The sequence below is a fragment of the Amborella trichopoda genome, chromosome 11, assembly GCF_054954075.1.
Source record: "Amborella trichopoda isolate Santa Cruz 75 chromosome 11, AtrichopodaSantaCruz75HAP2 v2.0, whole genome shotgun sequence".
Taxonomy (NCBI): Eukaryota; Viridiplantae; Streptophyta; class Magnoliopsida; order Amborellales; family Amborellaceae; genus Amborella; species Amborella trichopoda.
In genome coordinates this window covers 6,246,365-6,273,069 of record NC_142346.1, presented here as the reverse complement: position 1 = coordinate 6,273,069, position 26,705 = coordinate 6,246,365, and the positions used below count along the sequence as shown (strand labels likewise).

At 36.7% G+C, this 26,705-nt stretch overlaps 1 pseudogene across 1 annotated transcript; it reads right to left on the bottom strand.

The window, feature by feature from the left end:
• Positions 1–3,963: 3,963 nt before the first annotated feature.
• Positions 3,964–20,182, bottom strand: LOC105421437 (TATA box-binding protein-associated factor RNA polymerase I subunit B-like; annotated as a pseudogene). The gene is made up of 4 exons (XR_016044923.1): positions 19,559–20,182; positions 9,076–9,863; positions 8,497–8,594; positions 3,964–4,368 (listed from the first exon to the last, which is right to left on the bottom strand). The product of XR_016044923.1 is annotated as a TATA box-binding protein-associated factor RNA polymerase I subunit B-like (transcript).
• Between the last annotated feature and the right edge of the window lie 6,523 nt (positions 20,183–26,705).

Below are 26,705 nucleotides of genomic sequence, written 5' to 3'. Positions count from 1 at the left end.
CTACCTCTTATGTCTGTTTCGACCTCAGCGGCTTTCCTGGCCTTAACGGTCTTTAGACTGGGTGTCTGAGCATCTCTAACCTCAACTCTCGGACCAACTTTCTTTAAGGGATAATTTTCTTAGATTTCCTCTGATGAAGGTGTTCTTAAAACTAGTGATTCTCTAAGGTAAGATAGTGAACAGATGTGAACGGGGTTTGCTTTGATACCATAAACGCGCCAAGATCTACCCTAAGTTATTTTGCATAAATCTTATCTTAAAAACATGAATAAAGCATAATTATAGTTAATTAATTGTCGTCAAATTCCTATATAATAGAGAAATACAAATATTATGAAGATCACATAAACTAGAAACATTTAAGATAATCCAAGAGGTATGAGTGGAATTTTTAATTTTAATACTCAAAACTAATTTTAATTTCATTTCATAACAGTAACATCAAATTCATAATATTACAACGGACTAGTAATGTTTACATGAAACTTACTGTTGACATACACAGTAGCTATTAAACAACTTCCATTTTGATGGACAGTAAGTAGGAAGAGAAGAGATATTACAATCACACATGAGAAAAATTAACGTTACCGACTTTGTAGTAGACAGTGTACAGGACTGAGAGAAAGCTGTCCTACTATAGTAAAAAGAAAAGGAAAGAGAAGAGCAGAGAGAGCAAGAAAGAAAGGAGTATTGAAGAAGGACTTCTGATGTGGCTGTGAGGCTTCCTTGAATGCAACCTGCATCTAACTTCAGCAGAGATGGGGTTTTATAAATGGAGTAGGGCGTCGATGGCCGCCAGGTGGACGAAGATGCCATATTGATATGATGGAAGATGCTTTGGCGATAAGGCATGACGGTGACGAAGACGTGGACGCTGGCTGGAAGATGCTTTATAGATAAGGAGTGTCGGTGATGAAAACGTGGACGCTTTCTTATTCGCAGATGAAGGTTTTGATGTGACTTCTTATTCGCAAACGAAGGATCTGATGTGACTAATATTTAGTCAAATCAGAAACGAAATCTTTTTACTGTGCTTGGGGTCACTTCCGTTTGCTGGGGTCTTATCGCATAAAGGAATCTTACTTTTACTGTTCAGCGGGTCATATCAAGTCTTATCAAGTGAAGGAGAGGGTCATATCAGATCTGGAATATGTTGTAGATAAGATATTATGGATTATTGGGCCTACGGGTTTGGTTTTTTACTGAAATCCTCCAGTAAGGGATTACCAGATTGGACCGTTTCTTCATAAGTTGCCGGCATTGTAGATGGTTCAACAAATATTCCAAAGAGTTGTTGTTCTAGTTCAGCAAGAGTAGCATTGGGATAGACTTGTTTCATTTGCTTAATATAAGAAGAGAAAGTATGTAGGTCAACAGTATTAGGTGAAGTATTATGAGCAGAAGTATTATATATCTCAGAGGATGGAAGAATCCTTTTGAGAAGAAAAGAACGTGGGTCAGTGCTAAATATATCCCACCATTTGATTTTTATAGTTTTCCCAAGACGGGGAATATATGTATAATTATTAGAATTATTTTCAAAAATAGCATACTCCTATTTGCAGATCTAAGGGTATTTGATAGATAGACATGAAATAAAGATGGTAGTCTATCAAATCTATACATGTATTATGTTCAGAGAATTTATTTTGGAAGGCTTGAAAATTGTCTGGCAATATTTGAGTAGAAGATCCCCCAATAAGGAACCAATAACGGAACCAGCTAGGAAACCTTTCAAGTATAAGCATTTTGAACTGTATGTACCAGGAATGAGTATTATTAGGATTCTGGTATAAAAAGACTTTATGCCAGGCTTCAATATATTCAGCATACCGAAAATATTTATATTAGTATTCAGTATTTAATAATTTTTTCCCTTGAGTGGGGTTGTTACCCCAATCCTCATAAGTAAGTAATTTTTTGATCTGTAGCTTAGAATAAACATACAAGTTTGTATTTCCTTGAAAGAAATGAACAATGGAACTTGATCATGTTTCCATTAAAACGGATTCATACCGTTCACGGGTTTTGATATCATTGATTGGGTTTAAATGGTTTTGAAGGTAAAGGGGAGCTAATTTATGTGGGTCAATGTGAATGTGTTTTTCATCGATGGGAATATCAGCTAGGAAAGCATTATCTATGTAAGTAGATTTAGGTCTTGAGGAGGTTAGCTTATTTGGGTTTTGGGCTGGAGACAAAGCAGGACTTGGTGTATTATGTTTTGGACTTTAGATAAAATATTCTGGTACATTGGTAGATCTTAGTGGAGACATTGGTTGTATTGGTAAAAAGGGTTGGCTGAGCATAGGAGGCTCAGATGAATTAAAAGGAACTAAGTTCATTGAGGTTTTTTGTTTTGATTTGTGAGATGTATTAGTAATATTCTTTACAGACAGAAATCAAACATAAAATAATATGTGAAAAATTACAAAATTCTGAATTAATGCAGAAAATACAATCCCTTAAAACATTAATTGAAAAATAAATATGTAATGATGTACCTAATGCATTCTGGAATAAGAAACAACATATTATTAGTTTACCTTAGAAGCCTGATTTTGATAAAAAGAAAATACCCACAAAGGCTAGACCAATTCAAATGAACAGTGAATTACTACAAACATGCAAAGCTGAAATAGACGACTTAATCCAGAAAAAACTAATAAGACCTAGTCAATCCCCTTGGAGTTGCTCAGCGTTTTATGTAAATAAGAGAGCTGAAAAAGAAAGAGGAGCTCCACGACTAGTTATCAATTATAAACCTCTTAATAAAGTTTTACAATGGATTAGATATCCAATTCCTAATAAAAAAGATTTATTAGACAGACTTGTCAATGCAGTCATCTTTTCTAAATTTGATATGAAATCAGGATTTTGGCAAATCCAAATCAAAGAAGAAGATAAATATAAAACAGCATTTAATGTACCATTTAGCCAATTTGAATAGAATGTCATGCCTTTTGGTCTAAAAAATGCTCCATCTGAATTTCAATATATATATATATATAAGGCAAAGATGAGATTAGCCCACTAGCTCATATGAACATATGAGCCCAACGGCCCAGATTGAATCTGGGCTGATCTAACGATTACAGACATCCGGCAGTGGTTGAATTTTATTTATGTTTTTACAAATCCAAATCACTTGAAATTTTAGGTGTATGTTCTTCTCATCAAGACGTACCTAATAAAAATATAAGAAAAAAATTATCTGCAAAAAAAAATACACCCCAAAACATTTTGGGGGTATTTTGGTCAATTGTTTTCATGTAAAATATTTTTTTATATTTTTCAAAAATTCACCTAGTTTTTATAAACATTCGTTTAAAATTTCACGTGATTTGGATTTGTAACAAAAAAAACTAAAATTCAAACACTACCGGACATTCGTGATCGTCAGATCGGCCCAGATCTGAGACGTTAGGCTCATATGTTCATATGAACTAGTGCGCTAATCCCATCTTTTCTCATATTATATATATATATATATATATTTGCATATAGTTGCAACTTTAAACAATCGAAGTAAAGTGCAAATCCAAGCTTTATCATGAGATACAATTTTGATGTCAAAATACTTAGGATGGTATAACAATATATTTTTATCTCTAATTATAAAATTTTGAGCTGCAAAAATGGTTCAAATCAAGCACATCTATAAAACACATGAAAATCTTGAAAATGAATAGTCCACATAATGCGTTACCAGATGTAATACTTTTATGATTTGAAATCTCTTGTTTTCTCCAAATCTATACATCTAAATCTCTTGTTTTCTCCATATCTATACATCTTGATGTCGTTTTTCCATCATCAAAACAATATTTTTTTAAGGATTTTAGAGGTGCACCTTATTTTTACAGTTTAAGATGTCAACCTTATAAGTTTCGAAAAAGGCAATGCACATATAACCTTGTAGACTGATATAAGTCAGAAATCTGCACTGATCCATCTATAGAAGATTAAAGAAGGGTATCCTCATCATTCCTTGTATTGATTTGACTCACCCAGGATCTATTCCTGAAACTTCAGTTTCACCGGTACAAAATTTCCCAGGTTCAAGCTAACAATTCAACCTTAAGGTTGTGTTTTTTACCCAGCCAAAACTACAAACAAAAACACCAACAAAATTTCTTCTCCCTTATTCAGCTCAACTGTGTATGTTGGACAAAGCATGCAAGTGTCTATCTATCAGGTCCTCAATTCAGTATAGCCTCCTGTCTAGCCTCAATAAGGCCAAATGTAAGGTCTGGGGATTAAGCTGACCAGCTTGGCAAAGGCCCAAATCAATATGTAACAATCTGCATGGACCAAGTATGTATACCTCCTATCAACCACCTTCCTCCGATAGATAAGATAAGCCTTCGTTCAGGGATGCAACCTGGGCCTCAGATACCAAAAACCATTTGCTTCCATATCCAATATTATCTTCCCAATAACTTCAATTGCTTCAGTCTCACAGTCATGCTTTGTCTACCTATCTGTTTCCGCACTTTCCCTGTCTCGGACTTTGATACCTCATTGAGCTTTCCATATGTTCAGATGGTGATGGTACACCCTGAAATAGAGATATATTTCAAGCTTTTATGTATAATGACACACGTTGCATTTGGAGACCTGGAGTGCATCTCATTATGTCACTAATGAGAGAAAAAAAGGAACATGGAAGGAAAATTAAATAACACAAATGGAAATTGAATCCAGCACACAACTGGAGAGTATACACCAAAATATTGGAGATTCAAAGTCAATTGAAATGAACAGAAAAAAGGCAACCGCTCATCCAAGTAGCAATGTTCCTGGAAACATCTCTCTCTCTCTCTTACGCACACAGAAACAAAATTCTCATACAAGAGCTTTTAGTTTTGAGGAATGAGGAGAGGTAGGATTGGAACATTTTAGAGGTTTTTAGAAAAAAATGCAAGATGAATAATGTAGATACCTTATTCTTGAACCCTAGGGACCACAACAGCCTAGTAGACACTAATCACCTTTTTAGACATAAAACCCAAACTTTAGACTTATCCAAGTCCTAAAATAATCATTTTAGATAGACCTAGGCCAAATAGACATAGGAAACCAACCCAAACACCAATCCAACACCCCAAAACTACCTAAAGTCCTAGCCCTTTAGACCCCTCTAAACTCAACCAAATTGGTCCAAGTATGATTCTAAATTAAAGAAGAGGTCATGAACTTTCCAACAGTTCAAGAATCGCCTGAATCCGATTCACCGTTTGAGAGTTATGGTCCGGAAAATATTGTTTACCAAAAATTCCAGAATGATCCATGAGGAAATTTCAGAATGCCCTCTAAATTTTCTAGAAGCCATTGTGGCGGGTTTTGACTTTTTGATAAGCATTTTTTGGCCCAAATTTCCCTAAGATAACTATAAATATTTTAGGACAAGTAAAACTGTTTTTTAGACCTACTTCTATTTAAACATACCAAATTGATCCCAAAACATTACCTAAAATAAATTCCAAAAACTGCCAAAAAATAAGAGAAAACCCAAATATTAAAACAACCCTAAAATCTTAGGAAAATCACAAAAAATCCCCTAGGTTTGCAAAAACCTCTCAAACCCTAGCATTTATAGATCTCAAAAACCCTAGCGATTCAAATCCCTAATTTTCATTGTTAAACCCAAGCCCTAAGAAGCTAGACCCAGGCATCTTCAAGAAGAAAAGTGTCTTTGTTAAACCCAAGCCCTAGGAAGCTAGACCTAGGCATCTTTAAGAACATAAGTGAATGAGCATGATGTAAACAACCCACGGTCCGGATACAGTTCGAACTCCGGGTTTCTCATGTAAGTGCTCTTCCTCTCTCTTTTATTTATTTATTCCTTTAATTTACTATTTTATTTCATTTTTGAAAAATTCATTTATTCTTAGATTTAGTTAAATTTTAGGAAGTTTATTAAAGGCCTAATATACGGATTTGGTGCTGCCAGTGAAAGCCGAAAAGGATCAGATCTATATAGATTTGTGACGTTTCTGAGTCCATAATTTGAGCAATCTTGCTCCACTATTCATAAAATTAACTCATTTCACATGGTATTTAAGTTGATCTCTATCTGAGATCGGCGCAAATCCGAGTGTAAACAGTTTTGACACTAGAAGAAAGGCATCAAACTGTTTTACATTCGAATTTGCGTCGATCTCAGAGAGAGATGAACTTAACTACCATACAAAATGAGTTAATTTTATGAATAGTAGAGAGAGTGGGATCGCTCAAATTATAGGCTAAGAAACGTCACATATTTATACAGATCTGATCCTCTTCCGAGTCCACTGGCAGAGCTAGCTCCAAATCCACATATTAAAACTTACTTTAAAAAACTTCTTAAAATTTAACTAAATCTAAGAATATATGAACTTCCAGAAAAATGAAATGAAACAAAAATTAAAGAAATAAATAAATAAGAGAGCCCATATCAGGACTGCAAGTTGTTTACATCGTGCTCCTTCACTTTTGTTCTTGAAGATGCCTAAGGCTAGCTTCCTAGGGTTTAGGTTTAACAATGACACTTTTCTTCTTGAAGAAGTGTAGGTCTACCTTCCTAAGGCTTAGGCTTAAAAATGAAAATTAGGAATTTGAATCGCTAGGGTTTCTTAGATCTAGAAGGGTTAGGGCTGCTAACATAGGGGATTTTTGGTAATTTTCCTAAGATTTAAGGATTGATTTTAATCTTTGGGTTTTCTCTGATTTTTTTTGGAATTTTCAAAGTTTATTTTAGGTAATCTTTTGGGATCTATTTGGTATTTTTTAAGGGGGTTAAATAGGAGTAGGTTAAGGATAATTTTAAAAAAAATTCTAAAAAAATGTTATATTTATCCTAAACGTATTTGTACTTATCCTAGGTATATTTGGGTCAAAATCATGCTTATCGGACAGTCAAAATCCACCACATAGCTTCCAGAAAATTCTGGGGCGTTTTGACATTTTTGCTGAGACCATTCTGGAAATTTATGGGCAACAATATTGTCTGGACCATAACTCTCAAGTGAATCGGATTCAGGTGATTCTTGAACCTTTGGAAAGCTTATGATCTCTTCTTCAATTTAGAATCATATTTGGCCCAAATTTGGCTATTTTAGAGGAGTCTAAAGGGCTAGGACTTTTAGGTATCAGTTTCAGATTTTGGGGTATCGGTGTCTGGGTTGGTTTCCTATGTCTATTAGGCTTAGGGCTATCTAGAATGATTATTTTAGGGCTTGGATAGGTCTAAATTTTTGGTTTTATATCTAAAAAGTTGACTAGGGTCTACTAGGCTGTGGTGGTCCCTAGGGTTCAAGAATTCTAGAAAGATTAACCAATTCTAAAAATAGAAATAGGGTCTCGACATGTATGAGAAATCATTACAATCGATTTGCATCCTGGAAAAGGGGAACAAATCATATAATAAATCTAAACTTTCTTCAATATTCATGTCCAAAACTCTAGAAAATCAGAATTGAGATTAATCATCAGTTATCCCATTATTTTGCTCATTGTTAAATGTTAAACTGTGAATTGAAGCACAGAACATTGGACACAGACATGATCTTGGTAAAAGCAGTTCAAGTATCCAGAAATCGTTCACCAGATCATATCTCAAAAGAGAACTTCAAGTAAATACCTTATATTGGTGTTTAGTTGGGGCAGCTAGAAATCAGGTAGGGCAACATCAACGCATTGTGTTATGTGTGTATGTTTTATGTATACATGTGTAATTGTCACCAACATGTCGCAATAGAAATGGGGGAGGGGAAAATGGCAAAGTGGTGACGACAACAACAGTGACCACTACAGACTCAAGAATCACTTGCAGATAGTTAAAATAGAAAGCTAGTGGGAGTTGACATGAGTTGCATCATTAAAAGCCCTGGCATTTGCAGACATTTAGACTTTAGAAATGTTTGCAACCCGAAACAACAAACGAGCACTAATTTTAATTAGTAGCAAAATCCTGAATCTCTTATGAGCTCAGGAGTGCTACAGCAAGTTTACCTTGCTGTAAAATTTTCAGTTCACTGGACAAGTACTTAGGGAAACCACCTATTTTCTCCATATTTAAGTTTGTATCAGCAATATAATTCATATCATGAGGTTAACATCAAATGTGAAACTACAACTAGCAAGACTCAGCAGTAGAGAAATGCCAAAAATAGGAAAATTGAAATTCAATTACTATAAGTTATGAAAGAAAATATTGCAGAACTCGTATAATTCCAAGATTAAGATATCATCCTAATTTAACCAAACTTTGGCCAAAGCCTCCAATAAAGAATGACTAGTATTTCCTAAACATTAGCATTCAGTGACATTTAGAACTGAAATTTTCAACAGAAATGCAAAAAGTGGCTGAATTGTCCCATGGGATTTTCAACTTAGGATATCATAGATGATACTGTGTTGCATACAATTGAATAGACATCGCATTAATAAAAATCAACAGCCACCAAATTTAAAATTCACCTGATCTTGTTCCTCATAAATTTTTCAGAAATATGATATTGTCTGCCCCTCAGTATATGATGGTACTAATCCAGCAAATACAACATCCTTACAGTATTTAGGGTAAGTTGTCATGTCCTTCGAATAATCTATGAGCAGATCAAAGGAATCGATTCATATGAGTTCGTGATTTTAGAAGAGAAAATTCAGATAAAAGTAAATTACAATTTTTAATATTGCACCACAGAGAAAAACAAAGGGATAAAGAGGAGGGCCATCTATGACAGGTCAAAGAGTTCAAGAAATATAAATGAATCTCATCAAACATATCTAAGAATCCCTCAACAAAAGTCAAAGGACAATAATCAAATGGAAGAAAGGAAAACCATAATCCATTGAGTCAACATTGCCCACTGAAATGGATGGTGATGGAGAAAACAAATTGACCAGAATACGACATGCATCCCAATCCGCATCCTACACTCCACAACGCCCATCACCTTACTGCATGATGATGATCCAAGGACTATATGGTTTCCCCACAGTTCAATGGATTCTAAGATAGATTCCAGGACAGGATGCCTAGGCAACTCAAAACCAAAAGATAGAAGTGCTGTTTTTATAGACTACCGTGTTTAAGAATAATCTTGTCATAAGTGGATTCAAGATGTTGTAACAATTTGCTAGCATCCCTTTCAGAACTCTGATAAAGCGGGGTGGATATCGAGTTGGCCACTTGCCCAGTGAGAAAGCTATCAAGTTGGCCATTTTCAGCATGGAGAAACTCATTTTTCATTTCATGTTTATTGTCTTGTTCATCCAAGGAATAATTGCCACAAAAACCAATCAAGCTTTTCTCCCAATGCCATAGCCCATTTATATTGTACAACAGTCGGATCGCTATGACCAATATGGCGAAAACATAAACACGAGTTGGCAGCCGGCAGTCATTCGATGATAATTGTAAGTCAGGGGGGAACAACCACTCATATATCCGGCACGCATATGGAAGAATTCTATCATCTGGAAGTCATAGATTTTTTAGATACCGACAAGAAATTGAATAGAAATTCACAGGAGGAAGGTGCAAGCCTATATCTTGAGCAACAGAGGAGGCAGCTTTCTCTATGCACTGCGCCGCCACCGCTTGCATAGGACAGAATAACAATCTTGAGCTCAACCGGCACGCCTTTGAAGATTTACTCAAGCATTTATCAATGCCGATAAAAGCAGCCAAATATGGAATTGTTCCCTCTGATGCCCATTTAGCTATATCGGTAGGCAGGATAGCCTCTCTGGATAATGACACGCCAGAAAAGAAATAGCTAAAGTGCAGGGCTCTTGAGATAACCTTATATACTTCGACATTTCCCTTTCTTCAATCAAGCACAAAAGTAGTTTCATTTGGTGCCAAGTATGATGATAGAAATATTAAAGGGCCAAAAGCTCCGTTAAGATAATAAAAGCAATGCCAGCAGGAAGAACAACATGCATAAGAAGATTCCAAACAAAGAAAACTATGGTAACCACAGAATGAAACAGTTCACTGGTGTTAGGATGGTATGGTATAAACTGAAAGACTGGTTCTTCTATGCTCCACTGGATTGCAGCATACTTCCCTTATAGGCAATGCCAAGATATAAATTCAGTCGAATTAAAACTCACAAAATCATTAAATCTAGTAGAATATGCAACTGTAGAAGGGAAACAGTTTCTTGATATGAAACAGCTGCAGTTACGGTTGTATATCATAACATGACAAAGTCAGACTCCAATGAATATTATGAAGGAAAAAAATTAGTAGAATTATCAAAAGTATTGTTTTGATTGTATTCGATTTCTCTCACCAAATCCAAGCAACTACACATTATGAACCACAGCCATACAGGACATTACCACCTCTCGCAATCATGTGATATTAGAGACAGAAAGAAGCTTAAGAAAAGAAAACAGATTCAAGTGAACTCGTTCAAAGCTATTGGGTCCAATTAAGGCACTTATGTTCACTAAGAGTGTTATCCCTAGGTGAGCATAAAAAAAGGTTTACGGCAGGTTAAAGGAAACCACAATGGTCAGGGTTATCCTGCTCATGAGAAGGTTTTAGTAAGGAGATCAACAGAAAAAGACAACATGAGCCATAATTATTAGTCTCAGGAGGACATCATTGTTGGTCAAAGAAATTTCGAGTAGATGAAACAGGATGAGTTTACGATGAGTAGATGAAACAGGAATATTTTGTGGAAGAGAATGTTTCCTCAAAGAGTTTGACATAAGAGAGACAATCAGATGATCATACATTGGTCCCTGGTTGCGAGGCTCCAAGGAAAAAATACAAATGAGAAAAAAAAAACATAGTCCAAGGGGTTAATGACAGGAAGTTGGAGAGGAAATGTGGGGTAGAAAGTGAAGATGAAAAAGGATGACTGCTACAAAGGGCGGCAGAAACAACAGAGGGGGAGTGAATTGGAAGTGACGAAATGACGAGTTAGGCTTAAGGAATAGTAAGTTCCCAAAGTATGGAACATGCATAAAGTTATTAATCAACACCAGACCTATGTTTGATCAGGAATATCTTCTCACTGCCTAGTCAGTAAATACAAGAAGACGATTGTTGACACAAAATTGGAAGAGAAGGGTGAAGAAAACAACAAGACGAAGCAGCCCTGGGGAATTCACTGTTCATAAAAATCAAAATTAGGCACTATACAATGTCTCAAATATTCTCCATTACAAATCTAGAGTCTTGTAAAGGCCCCAATTATGTTTCCATACAATGGACAACCGGAAACCACCTAAAACCCCTCAAGGCATCTACTACATTTTGACTTTCATTCTAAGAAAACATGGGATCTATGCAAAGAATATTCATACCCAAAATACTAATAAATACTTCTCAGATTACACCTAGCTTGTAAATTGATCACTTTGCCCCTCGATTCCAGCAAAAGAGAAAGACCACAGCCTGTGTTTTTCTTTCTTTATCAACAAAAAGTCAGCCGCCCGGCGCCGCCTAGGCAGACTTTTTGCCTAGGCGTGGTCTAGGCGGAATAAGATAGGCACCCACCTAGGCAGTATAAAAGGCGGGTGCCTAGGTGCTGCCTCGAACTTGGCAGGAAAAATATTTTGGGAGAGGGGAAAAAATGTAATTTTACCCCCTTAAAATGGGGGTTAAGGGTTTAGGGGGGTCATTCTTACCCCCAAAACAATTTTAGTGAACTTTAGAGTGAGAAATAACTTAAAAAAGGCTAGATTTGAAGATTTTTTGAGATATCAAATTTTTTTTCAAAATCCTCGAATGTTTACAATAATAAAGGATATTCATCCCCAATGTTTTTGAGGCTTATAAGGGTTGTAAAAGAAGAGATTTGGGATCCCAAACATTTCAGTTTGACCCAAAATCGAGTGCACTTCAAGAAGGTTGGTATATTTCAATAGGTTTTGTATTTTATTCTTCCCCTTAATGTCTAATGATGTTACTATATGCTATTTGTATTTTTTCTTTGTAATATATATTTCATATGTTATTGTGTATTTGGATTATTATTTTTCCATTTGAATATGTAGTTTGGGTCATTGGGAAAGCAATTTAATAAAAATGTCCATTGCCGCCAAACCGAATGAATATTGTTTTTGACTTCTTTTTTTAGTTTTATACATGAATTTAATTGTATGATTCATAAACCATTTCTATTTTATTAGTTAGTTTAATAATTGCTTAATGGTTATTAAATAATTGCTTGTATAATATGTTTTTTCGATTTATTGATTCATAAACCATAATTTTTGTTATTAGTTAGTTTAATATTTGGTTAATGCTTATTAAATAATTGCGGGATGAAGAAGACTTTTTGTACTTTGTGGCCTTTGGTGGTCGGATATGACTTTTTGCTAATGACTTTTGAAACTTTTAATGTTGCGTTTGAGTTATAATTATTTCATTTACAGTTTAAAGTCGTAAATGTTTATGTTTGATCTGTGCTTCCGGCATCTTAACAATTATATACAAAACTAACTTATTAAATAAAAAAGCAGACAATTCTATATACAATAAAATGGGGGAGGAGGGGGGTGGTGGGGGTGTTGAGGGATCGAAATTTAAAAATAAATAAATAAATAAATAAATAAAAGTGTGGAGATGAAAGTTTGGGTCTGAGCGCCTGCCTAGGAGGCCGCCTCCGACTTCTTGAACAACGTTTATCGGTAATTAACTTGTCATAACTTATGTATTTCATCTCCATTAGCTATGAGCCTATAACTTTCTTCAGATTTGATATGCAGATGAGAAGATTCGAAAGATGTGGTATGATAAAGTGTGGAGCCTGTGAAGCAAGGACATGGTAGGCTTAATGTTCACTCATATACTTGTCCAAGGAGAAGGTTAGAGGAAAACAGGAGAAATGGATAATATCGTGTCAGCCCACTTTATGTTAATAGAACAGTATCAGATCAATATGGATTGCTTACAACAATGCATTTCATGAAACCAAGAACCATATCAATATGGACTGTAATATAATATAAAAAACAAAAACAGACTTCAGCAGTATGTTACTCTGCTGCATGTCTCTTCCCTGTATCAACTAGCGGATTTATTCACCACGACCATGACACAGTCATAACATCTATTCGCAATTCATTTATTGTAATATAATGGTTTTCCAAGGCAAATACAAGGAGGTTGCTTTCAATCAATTATCAATTTGATTTGCATGTGTAAACAGGGGAAGGAGGTTGCTTTCAGTCAATTATCAATTTGATTTGCACGTGCAAACAGGGGTTTCCACAGCCACCAGCCAAGCGATTATGCTTCTACAAGCTCAATAAAATAAAACCAAGATCTGTAATAGGAAAACTTCTGTAAACAGCATACAAACCTTAAACAATTAGGAGAGTTACCAAACCATACAGGGACAGCATAACATATAATGACTAATCCTTGAGTATCAGAAGCCATCTCCATAATCTGCCTAGTAGGAGTAAATTCACCATCATCATCATCAAGGACTTCTCCCAACTATTTGGGGTCAACTCCTATAGACGATAAGATGAGAGTAAGTAGACTTAGGTAGGTTGGCCACATGTAGCGCAGATCTAGTACAGCACCTGTTCGGAGGTGCGAGTTGGTCCAAGTGGAGGACTCAAAAAGGACAGGGGATAGGCTCAAAAGGACAAGGTTGGAAATTACGAAGATATGGGGATATGGCCTCATTGAGAGTATGGCCCTTGATAGAGCAGAAGATTATATATATATATATATATATATAAATCAGTGGCAGTTAGGGACCCCTACCTGTTTTAATTAATACCGAAAAGAAAATATTGAACGTGCATCAAGATACAACCCTAACATAGAGGGTTCTCCACACGCTGGCTTCCGAAAAGGTGGCAACCTTCTTAGCGAGAGAGTCCGTGAAAATGTTCAATTCCTAGTAGACGTGAGATAGACCAATTATGACCAGACGAGCATAGTCTGTATAGACAATTGGCGGCAAGGGTATGTAGTCTCCATGGGGCCTTATATCTGCCACGCATCGGCTCTACTAGAATCTAGAAATCGCTCTCAATGAATAGAGGGAAGCAGCGCAGTTGAATCGCAAAGTCGATCCCCACTCCTAGTGCTTTATACTCTACGATGTTGTTGGAAGTAGTACCTGGTGGTTTAGCAAAGGCAACAACGAGATTTTGAAAGGAGGTCCAGTCAATGTTTAATTTGAAGGAACAATAACGTGCGGAGGACCAAGAAATCTGTACGGGGATTCTTGGTTTCCACAAGTATCATCGGATCTTCAGATTATGTATAATTGCTTGCTCGGAGGGGTGAAACAACCAAGATTTAGCAATGGCGAGGTCTTTGACAAATAGAATACTACCGGCAAGTTGGGACCAGTGTTCTAAAAGGTGGACCACCCAGCGCTTAGACGGTCTAGAGGGCCTGGGCGGGGCCTGCGCCCCGCCCACGGGCGGAAATGCCACTCGCTGAGGGCCATGTTTGGGTTCTTTTTTAAAAATACAAGGGGATAAAAGTGAGTTTTAGGTTCATTTGAAACCTAAACCCTATTAGAGCCTATTTTAGAGAAAGAAAAACCTTAGAAATTAGATTTTTGGGATTTTCATAGGATCAAAGGATTTCTCAAAGTTACAAGAAATCGATCTAAACATCATCCATTGAGATTAGATTTAGTTTTTTAGAATACAGAGGACGAGGGTGGAACAGGAAGCGGAAGAAGCAGAGGCAGATTCAAAAGCGACGGAGGAGGACGACCATTATGTCAAAGAGGGAGATGATTTCGATGATGATGGCTTCGACTCCAATGAATATGATGCAAATGCAGCTGACCCTGCTTTTTCTGATGATGAGTGATGATTAAACTCTTTTGAGTCTTCAAGTCTACATTTCTATCATTTTTATTTTCCTCCTCTTGGTTGTGTATTGTGGTTTAGTTTGTAAATTTTAAGCTTTAACTATGCGTGGGCTATGGATAATTGGAATGTACTTATGGACTATGGAGGAGTGTATGTGCTATGTGGACTTGTGGACTATAGACATTTGATGTGCCATAACTCTGTGTTATTTTTATTTTCTTTCATTTTCTTGATGATGAATTGATGTCTTGCAGTCTTGCTAAGTTGCTATCTTGGATTATGGACTAAAATATAACTCAATATGTATTTTTTAATATGTCTCAATTTGAAATACATGGAATTATGGACTAAAATATGTCTCAATTAAGTTTTTACACAAAATCTGACCCCTAAAACAACTTTTCTTTCCACTGGGCTGCCTAGGTTCTGGGCGTCCACTTAGGTGCTGGGCAGCCTAGACCCCCTGCCCGCCTAGGCGCCGCCCAACATTTTTTGGAACACTGGTTGGCACTCACGCTTGGAGCATTTCCCTTCTCAAATCCACCTATTGCTTCAGTCCAAAGCATCCAAATGATGAAGGGGAAGAGGGCAATCCAAACATTGCATTGTCCAGTGGATTTAAAACGGAACTTTATCCACTTTTCAAACATTAGTGGAACAGACCATTCAGAAGCCATGAGTTTTTCGCATCTCCAGGCTATAGATCTCTAGAGAACTTGCGGAAAACACGTTGGAATAATAAATAGTCTCCATTCTCCTCTTCCTGAAGACAAAAAGAGCATCTAGAGACAAAGGTGATACCCTTAGACTGGAGGCAAGTCACAGTAGGGAGGCACTAGTGTAGAAAGTCAAGAGCACCATTTTGGACCTTGGGCGAGAATTGGAGGACCATAGGGCTTTGAAAATGGGTTGTCTTCCCCCTGCATCTTATGTGTTGCCAGAAGCTCTTGACAGTAAAGCGACCATGGGGAGAATGAATCCAAACCAAAAAATATTCCTCAAGTTGTATAGGCACTGTAAAGGATTTAATTTCCTCTCAAGCACGTGCAAGAGAACTTGATAAGAGATAAGGCAGGACCCACATAGGTGGAGTTCCATGCAAATAGTCAACAACCTTATGTTTGGCAAGATTGCCAGATCTCGATGAATATCCATGCCAAAGGAGTCCCAATGTTTTTTTCATAAAGTCCTTGGTCAGCCTAAAAATCCACCCAAGGTACCATTGCTTATTATCTATCTCACATTATACCGCAACTTATTGATACCCCTCATAATGCCATTTTAGGTGTAGGAAAATATATGTGCTTAAAGAAGAGAGCAATCAAAGAGGAGGGATTCACAATTATTCTCCAAACCAATTTCATCATACCTGCCATGTTAAAGTTGCAGACAGATCCCTGGACCTCCTTCCTCAAGTTTAAAGCAAACAGTGTTCCAGTTAACCAGGTGGACCCCCTTTTGTTTTGATAAATCTGTTCATAGGAAATTGCGCAGCAATCTCTCAATCATATGACAAGCTCTACTCAGAAGTAGAAAGAATAAAATCCAGTACATGGAGGATGCGCCGAGGACATACTTGAGCAATTGGAGGCGGCTATCGAATGAGAGGGATAAGGCCTCCAGGAACCAATTTTTTCAATGGTTTTGGCAATGAGGCTATTACAATAAGAATGCTTTAGAGAACCTTGAAATAAGGTAAGCCTAAATATTTCAGTGGAAGAGTCCCTTCACCAAATCTAGGGATGTCTACATTTCATTCGCCCCAATGAAGAGAATCTTGCTTTTGGCAATGTTTAGTTGTTGACTCGTGACATTGCAAAAGAATCCCATAATGACTTGCACAACATTGGCAGATTAGGTAGAAGCCTCACAAAAGATTAAGGCATCATCTGTGTATAGCAAATGAGAGACCCCATAATCACAACCCAAGAGCAAGGCTTTTAGTAGAAGTCTATTGGAGGTGGCTGCTTCCAGTCACCGGCTAAGAAAATCCATAACTAGAAGAAAAGGTATTGCGATAGATGGTCACCCTGACACAAACCTATGTTCCCCTTGAAAAACCCTTTGTGGAACCCATTATCAAAACCGATAAGCAAGGAGTAGAAATGCAGTCATGAACCCAAGACATAAAAACTTGAGGAAAGCCCAAAGCCTCTAACCCGAGTACGCTATTGTCTGGAATGAAAGAGGGGATAACTAAAAGAGGACAGTGGTCCGAACTTCCCTTAGGTAAAAGCCCCACTTTAGATTCAGGAAAAGAAAAATTCCAATCTATGCTAGCTATTGCCCGGTCTAGAGGCTCCCAGATACGCCGAGCCCCTCCTTGGCTGTTCAACCAAGAGAACTAGCTTCTTGAACACCTAGATCAGTGATTTCACAATCAACAAGAGCTTTAGCAAAGTTTTTTGAATCGCTAGCAATTTGATTCCGGCCACCCAACTCTTTTGAGTCATCTGATAAAGTGTTAAAATCACCCATGATCAGTCACGGACCTGTTAAACTGTTCCTAGTATTCAAAAGTTGATCCCGTAAGGTTTCCTTCCAGCAAATGTATTAAATCCATAGACCCTCGAGATAGCCATGGAACAATTGGTGCTAATTCCAAGAGCATCAACAGTAAACATCTGAGTAAGAGTCTCAATTATTTCTAACTAAATAGAACTTAGGATTCCAAAACAGCAAAACTTTGGACCTCCCCTCGACATAATTAGCAGCCAGAGAATTATAAAAACCAATTTATGAGCCCAAGTGAAGCCATGTTAGCTTTCAATTTAGTTCCAAACAAGATGAGAAGGCCAGCATTTTACAGCGCAACTAATTCTTAATATCCATCACCCTTCCCGGTCCACAAAGGCCCCTAACATTCCAGGAAATTATAGACACTGAGGTTATGGAAGTGACACCTCACCTACTGTAGCAGCAGGCGTTCTCTCCCCTTGAACAGGTGCTGTTTTATCGACCTCAGGGATGCACTCAGATCTTGTGGTCGTTTCGTCAATTTTGACAGCAGCTTGATCTTTGTGGGCCATAGGATGTGCATAGTCTTGCTGTGGGTTTAAGGCCCGCTTGTGCATGGTTTTGGTTCATGAATGTCGCTTCCATAAGGCTCCACAAGGGAGGGATGTTCTGCAGCCCCGTCCGCTGCAACGTGGATCTCTGTAGCATTTGTGGAACACTCAGGCGTATCAGCCTCTTCGAGATGTGTCAAGGCTCAATCATTCTCTGAAGGAAGTGACGAACTATCTTCAAGAATCAAAAGAGCAAACAAAACAAGGGGTAAACATTATTTGTTTGTTGGATTCAAAATATATCTTAATGTTGGACAAATCATCACTCTAGTAAGATAGATTCAGTTGGAAATCTGGATTTTAATAATTTAATAGTCATGTTTGCATTTTTGAAGCAAATAATAGAAAACAAGTGTCCCCTACTCCTAGAAGTCTAGAAAGCCAGTTTTACAGGTTTTAGAATGTATTATACTGCAGCATTGGTCAAAAGAAAGTAATTCCATACATTAAGCTACACCAATGAAAACAAATAGCCGAAACTAAAACAAGATTTGCAAAGAATGCAGCTCCTTCTAAGTGGCACCAAGGCAGATGAACCAAAATAATTGATGTATAATTGCTCTCAAATCCTGCATCAATGTCACCCCAATATTGGATTCCATTTGTCACATTGAACTCCAGTAACTATAATCTCATTGATTATCCCCAGCAAGGACTATGGAAAATACATGGAACAACATGTACAAACAGTAACATAAAACATATAATGCTAAAGGTCCACAGTAATACTTATTCCATTCAGTTAAGAATGAAAACAGTCACTCGAATTTGTGGAAGTTTCAGACACTTTGTTAACCTGCCTATAAATTAGACAGAAAGTTATGACATTCCCAATAAATAAAACCGCCAATGGAACCTAATTTTTCAAATATTCAATTTATTTTCTGAAAGTTCATTTTTATGTACTTACTTTTCATAACTTACCCATGACATATCAATTATGCAAATGCATCAGAGAATCCAAATTATGAGATCAATATATCTAAGATTGTGATCTCTGGATACATGTTGGAATGATAATTGCGAATTTTGAGATCAATATATCTAAGATTGTCATCTCTGGATACATGTTGAAATGATAATTGCGCATGTATTTAACGGCTGAGGTTTCTTCAGAACTATAGACGAGGCAATTGTAATGTGTTATTGATAGAAAATTGAGATGGTTTTGAGCCAAGTATACAAGTGGTAATATAATGCCTTGTAGGATTAAGGTACAGGCCCCTAGTGGTGGGTGCTGAAAGCTTAATTTTGTCATTATCGTTGAGGTTTCACATTGAGATTGGGTTTGTGACCTCATTTCCAGTAGTTTTGTGCATCCCACATGTGAAACGATCATCATCATCTACGTCAAAGCCTTTTCCCAACAAATTGGGGTCGGCTACATGAATCCTGGTCCGCCATTCTACTCTATTAAGGGCAAACTGTGAAACAATACATATTCCAAATGAGAATTCTCAACGCTTTAGGTAGAAATTTGTCTGGGAACCTAGCTCTTCTTTTGGGGATGCCATTCGTCCTTTATACTACATTAAGTAGCATAATTTCACTTTGTATCAATAATTAAATGAAGAAAAAAACTAAAAGCATCATCACAATGAGCCTGGAAAAGACAAGATACTTGAACCGTAAAAGTAAGGAAGAAAACAACATAGCAACAAGAAAACACCACAAACTCTCACCTCTCTCTTCTTTTTTTCTAGAGCAAAATTCAGATGCAATAATCTCTTGATTAGCCCATTCCTCATCCAAAACCTTAGTCGAAGCAAGATACCTCATCCATATAGGCCCAACCAAGCCACAGACCAATGGGCTCACACCGAACTTCTCCACCTCGCACTGCAACTGAATCATAATCTGAATCCCTTCCACGTATTTCATCCTCAAGGCCTCCGCAATCTCTTCGTCGTAGCTCGGATTTTTATTCTGGCTTCCAAACTCAGCAGGACATCCTTCCTCAACTTCCTCACTCTCTAAAAAAACAGAAGATTTACCATAATCTTGGCTCCTATTGAGCATATGAAGTGAAGCTAGGGTTTTGATCTCGTCGTGTTCGTTTCAGAGACCTGGGTGTAATCTATTTTTCTAGAATTATCATGTCTCTAGATACCATCAAACATATCTCCATCAATCCCATGTTCAAATATATCTTGAGATTGTCCACCACAAGAGAGGCTCCATCAATCCCATGTTCAAATATATCTTGAGATTGTCCACCACAAGAGAGGCAAAAATAGAGACTATCGTCTGTAACAGAGAAGCCAATGGCACCACATCTGGAGCAACACATGCTATTCTCGACGGCCAGTGGATGCAGAGGGAAGTCGAGAGATAAATAACTAATATTAAAATAAAAGAAAGAGTAACGTAACTATAAGACCCTTCCACACTGACGAGAGTAACATCCAAAAGATTACCATCAAATATAGCACAGATAGGAAAGTTGTTTCATACGTGTTGATTTTTTTTGAGGTTTAAATTTTATAGTGATCAATTAAAGTACTATTTATATAGTTGTGGGAGGGTCTCAAAATAATCATTACTCATATAAACAAGTATACAATCAAGACCATTCATTTTTTATACAAGGTAGGCACAATTAATCTTGACCATTAGATGAAAAGTTGGATTGTTGTATTTATTCTATTGACCAAGCTCAAACTTCAAAACAAATTTTCTCATACTTTATCACGTACCTAAGCTATCAAATTAGATATTGGATGGTTCTAAGTGATTGTAACCTCTTTGTGTCAAAATTAAATTGTTTCACTGCATACAATCCCTTAAGATAATAACAAATTATCTCTCTTTCTAAAATCCCAAAACAAATTATTTTCTTGCAAGATAAGAGAGGTTCCTTCCCGAATTCAAGTGTAACAATCCTAAAATTCAAAAAAAAAAAAAAAAAAAAAAAAAAAAAAAAAAAAAAAAGAGAAAATATGCTTTAAATAGGTGATGTTCTGTTTGAATATGATGGTCCTTGAGGACCATCACTATTTTCAAAAGATTTGCCTTTGCCTTTACTTTTTTTTCTTTTGCCCCTGCTGCTTGCAGCTGGCAACGTCCTTTAGCGGACGTGGTTTTCGTACGATAAAAGTCTGCTTTTAACGCGACACCTCAGGTATGAGGTAGAGCGTAATAAAACAATATAATAATACGTTATAAGAATTTAAATAGGGGATGTGAGCACTCCCACCCTAAAACAAAATTTTGAGATCTCTCTCTCTGGTCGAAACACAGTGAACTTCTCTCTCGAACCGAATTTTTTTATCGGAAGCTCCCTCTCAAATAATTGTGGATAAGTGACATCGTCTTTCTGAAAAATAGTCTATTTTTAATAAATAGTGATATTTCCGTCTAGGATCTTTATTTTATCAGTTTTGTGTAAGTGACCTCATTGTCTCGAAAAATAATCCATTCTTTTTAAAAATAAAATGAAATAATTATTTCTGCTTATTATCATGAATTTTAGGCGCGATAAATTTTATGCGCACGTGACCTCATTATCTTGAAAAATAATCTTTTTAATAAAAATTGTGATATTTTATCTATGTTAGAAATTTTGAATGCTGTAAATTAGAAAAATAAATTTATTTATTTTTCTTGTCTATTGTTAGAAATAAATGTGATATTTCTGCTTTTAGTAAAATTGTGATATTTCTTTCTACTGTTTTGAATATTTAGACATTGTAAAATTCATGTGCAAATGACTGCCTTATTATTTAAAAATTGACATTTTTGCAATTGATTATAGTATTGTTGTGAAATGTTTATTTGTGAATTGATATTCCATAAATTGTGATAATTCCGTATTCTTGAATTTTTATAAGAGTTTTTTTTTTTTCTATACATATTAAATTGGCAATTATGCTAGAATGCCTTTACAAACTGTTACCTTTCTAAATTTGAGCCCAAAATATTTGATTGGTTATTTTTGAAATATTATAGAGAGTGACTGTTATTAATGGTTTAAGTGAAATTCATATTAATGGTTTCAGTGATATGTTGAGTACATGATATTGCTGCTTTCGAATGTTTAAAGAGATTTAGAAATAATTTAAGTATGCAAGTGGACCCATCCGGTTCGCTGGTGAGGTATAAGTGGACCTATATGGGACGCTGGTAGGGATTAAGTGGACTCATCCGGTATGCCGGTGAGGTATAAGTGGACCTGCAGGGATTAAGTGGACCTATCTAGGACGCCGATAGGGATTAAGTGGACCCATCAGGATGCTGATGGGGTATATAGGTGACCTACTTGGGACGCCAGTAGGGTATTTTGTGAAATCCTTTGAATTATGTACTGCCGTTAAAAGTGTTATAAGCATTTCAATTACTCGGATTATACTTAATTATGCATTTATTGAAAGTGAAACTGTTGATACATTTCTGTTAATAGATCTCATTTTGGAAAATATTGATATCTTTCAATCATGATTATTTTTAGGATTATGATGATCACTTACTGAGTAGCCAAACTCATCAAACTATGGTAAACATTTTTTTCAGGATAACTACGGATTCATTTTGAGTGCTAGTCAAGATCAACCTTGGAAGATACTGTTGTTGTGCTAGCTTTCTTTATTTACTATGTAAGACCTCGCCACTGTAAATTTGTCATATCAATAGATGTATATATGTTTTGTCCGTCACATCTCAGGAATAATAGTATTGTAAATTCTTGGGGTGTGACAATTATGGTATCAGAGCAATAGGTTTAAGATCCTTAGGAAATTTAAAAAGAATGTACTTAAAATCGCATTTATTGTGTGTACAGACCGGGATAAAGTCAGGATCCAGAATAGCTGAAGCCAATATGAAAGGAATTCACAAAGCTTTGGAAAATATGGTTGCTCTAATGCAACATCAGATGGAAAACAACAATCCACCCAGGCAGTCAGTTACAGGAAATGGTGGGAGCAATATCGAACAATTTAAGAAATTAAACCCACCTTCTTTTAAGGGTGCTGTAAACCCACTGGAAGCCGAGGGATGGATTATGCAACTGGAAAAAATATTCGAGGTTATGGAATGTCCTGATGATAGGAAGGTGGCCTTGGCAGTTTTTATGTTAGAATGTGAGGCACAACACTGGTGGCGAATGGCAAAAGGAGTATTGGTAAAAGAAAATAAAACCTTGACTTGGGAAGTATTTCTAGAGGCATTTAATGAAAAATATTTCCCAGATTTTATTCGAGACCAAAAAGAAATGGAATTTCTAGAATTAATCCAAGGAAATAAGACAGTAGCATAGTACGAGGCCAAGTTTACTGAATTGGCCAGGTTTGCACCGCATATGATTAATAATGAGGCAAGAAAGGTGAAGAAATTTGAAAAGGGTCTCAGGCCAGCTATTAGAAGCAGAATATCAGTCTTGAAATTAAGAACTTATGCTGAAATAGTGGATCGTGCCCAAATTGTCGAAAAAGATTTTAAAGATTACCAAAAGACGAAAAATCAGAACAGTCATGTTAGACCTACATCATCTAATCGACAACAGTTTGAAAGGCCAAACAAGAAGCCAAGGCCCTCGCCATTTCAAAACCCAATAGAACCATGTAGAAAATGTGGGAAAAATCATGGATCAAGCCCTTGTTATTGGAATACCGGAGCCTGTTTTAAATGTGGAAAATTGGGACACCAGATTAAACAATGTCCTAGCTTACAGACACAACAGCTTCCAAAGCAGGGAGAGATAGCTCCGAAGCCTCAGATGAAGGGAAGAGTATTTGCGATTACCAAGCAAGACGCTCAGGCCTCAAAATCAGTGATCCAAGGTACTCTTACTATCTTCCAAAAAGTAGCTCATGTTTTGATTGATCCTGGATCTACTCATTCATTTGTGTCACAACACTTCGCATGCCACTTAAAGGTAGAACCAGAACAATTAGAATACATTCTAGAGGTAGCCACACCGATGGGAGATTCAATTAACACCAATATAATGTACAAATCATGTGTAATAAAGATAGAAGAAAAGGAACTGTTGGTTGATTTAATACTCCTGGAAATTCAAGATTTTGATGTAATCTTAGGCATGGATTGGCTCTCTGCATACCATGCAAGTATTGATTGTTATAAGAAAATTGTTACCTTTAGTATTCCGAATCAACCAGTATTTTACTTCAATGGTGTCAAAGAAGACTCCCCATCATATTTAATCTCTTGTATTCGAGCTAATCGCCTCCTTCGAAAAGGGTGTCAAGGCTTTCTTGCCTATATCAAAGGAGATAGGAAGGAAGAAATAAATTTGGATACCACTCCGGTTATCCGAGAATTTCCCGACGTTTTTCCTAAAGAATTGCCAGGATTACCGCCTGACATGGAAATTGAATTCTCCATTGAATTATTGCCAGGGGTAGCACCAATTTCTAAGGCACATTACAGAATGGCTCCTGCAGAACTTAAAGAACTGAAACAACAATTGGAAGAATTATTAGATAAAGGTTTTATCAGGCCCAGTGTGTCACCTTGGGGTGCTCCAGTACTGTATATCAAAAAGAGAGATGGGACTATGAGATTGTGTATTGATTATAGACAGTTGAACCAAGTGACAGTGAAAAATAAGTATCCATTACCTAGGATTGATGATTTATTTGATCAATTACAAGGATCACAAGTGTTTTCAAAAATTGATCTTAGATCTGGATACCATCAGCTTAAGATTAAAAATGAAGATGTACTCAAGACAGCTTTCAAAACAAGGTATGGCCATTATGAATTTTTAGTCATGCCTTTTGGATTAACCAATGCACCAGCTGCATTTATGGATTTGATGAATCGGATCTTTAAGCCCTTTTTGGATAAATTTATTGTGGTATTCATCGATGATATTTTAATTTATTCCAAAAATCAGAAGGAACATGAGTAGCATGTAAGAATGGTATTGCAAATATTAAGAGAGAAGAAATTGTATGCCAAACTTAGTAAATGTGAATTTTGGCTTGAACAAGTGACATTTTTAGGACATGTCATATCAAAGGAAGGTCTATCAGTTGATCCTTCAAAGGTTGAAGCCGTTGTTAATTGGAAACAACCAAGTAATGTGACTGAAGTTCGAAGCTTTTTGGGATTGGCAGGATATTACAGAAAATTTGTAGAAGGATTTTCTCGAATCGCAATCCCATTGACTCGATTGACACAGAAAAATGTCAAATTTGAGTGGACAAGTGAATGTGAGGAGAGTTTTCAAGAACTAAAAGTTCGATTAACTTCAGCACCCATTCCTGAGGGGAGTGGGGGATTTGTGATTTATAGTGATGCTTCACATAAAGGTTTGGGCTGTGTATTAATGCAATATGGGAAAGTAGTGGCATATGCATCCAGACAGTTGAAAGAATATGAGAAAAAATATCCAATTCATGATTTGGAGCTAGTTGCAATAGTATTCGCTTTGAAAATATGGAGGCATTATCTATATGGTGAGCAATTCGTAATATACACGGATCATAAGAGTTTGAAATACCTTTTCTCTCAGAAGGATTTAAATATGCGGCAGATAAGATGTATGGATTTCTTAAAAGATTATGATTGTACAATCCATTATCATTCAGGAAAAGCTAACGTTGTGGCCGACGCTCTAAGTAGAAAATCTACGGGAGTCTTAGCTCATCTAATGATCCAAGAAATGCGATTGTTAGAGGAAATAGTGGATTGGCATCCAACTCCGTCCATTAATGGTGTGGTAAGTATGATTGCCAACATTAAGGCGGAACCCCAATTAATCCAACAGATTCGATTGGCACAAAAGAAAGACCCTCAGTTTATAACAATTATAGAAGAGGTGAAGCAAGGAAAGAGAGATGAATTCTCTATATGTAGTGAGGATTTGCTAAGATTCAAAGGTCAGGTTTGTGTACCGAATGATGAGAGTGTAAAGAAAGCGATCTTAGAAGAAGCACATCATTCTCGTTATACGATACATCCCGGAAGTATTAAAATGTATCAGGACCTGAAGAAAACCTTTTGGCGGAATAATATGAAAAAAGAGGTAGCATTATTTGTGTCTACATGCCTAACATGCCAGCAAGTAAAAGCTGAACATCAAAGGCCCGCTGGGTTGTTGCAGCCTTTACCGGTGCCAGAATGGAAATGGGAGCACATCTCTATGGATTTTGTCTCTGGCTTGCCTAGAACAAATTCAGGACATGATAGCATTTGGGTCATTGTGGACCGGTTAACCAAAGCTGCCCACTTTCTACCGATTTGCACGACGTACACTTTGGATCGACTGGCTCAGCTGTACATTAAGGAAATAGTACGGTTGCATGGAGTTCCTATCAGTATTGTATCGGACAGGGATACTCGGTTTACTTCTAAATTTTGGGCTAGACTACAGTCAGCCATGGGAACGAGACTCGCCTTTAGTACTGCCTTTCACCCCCAAACTGATGGACAATCGGAGAGGACCATCCAAACCTTGGAAGATATACTGAGGGCCTGTGTTATTGACCTTACAAGAAGCTGAGATGACCATTTACCCCTGATTGAATTTGCTTATAATAATAACTTCCAAGCCAGTATTCAAATGGCACCATATGAAGCCCTGTATGGAAGAAAATGCAGGTCACCCATATGTTGGGACGAGGTTGGTGAAAGAAAGCTTTTGGGGCCAGAAATTGTCCAGATAACCACAGATAAAATAGCATTAATTCGTGAAAGGCTCAGGACAGCTCAGTGTCGGCAAAAGAGTTATGCCGATCACGAAGGAGAGATCTTGAATTTGAGGAAGGTGATCGAGTTTTCCTAAAAATCTCACCAATAAAGGGCATTATGAGATTCGGCAAGAAAGGAAAGTTGAGCCCACGTTATATCGGACTATTTGAAATC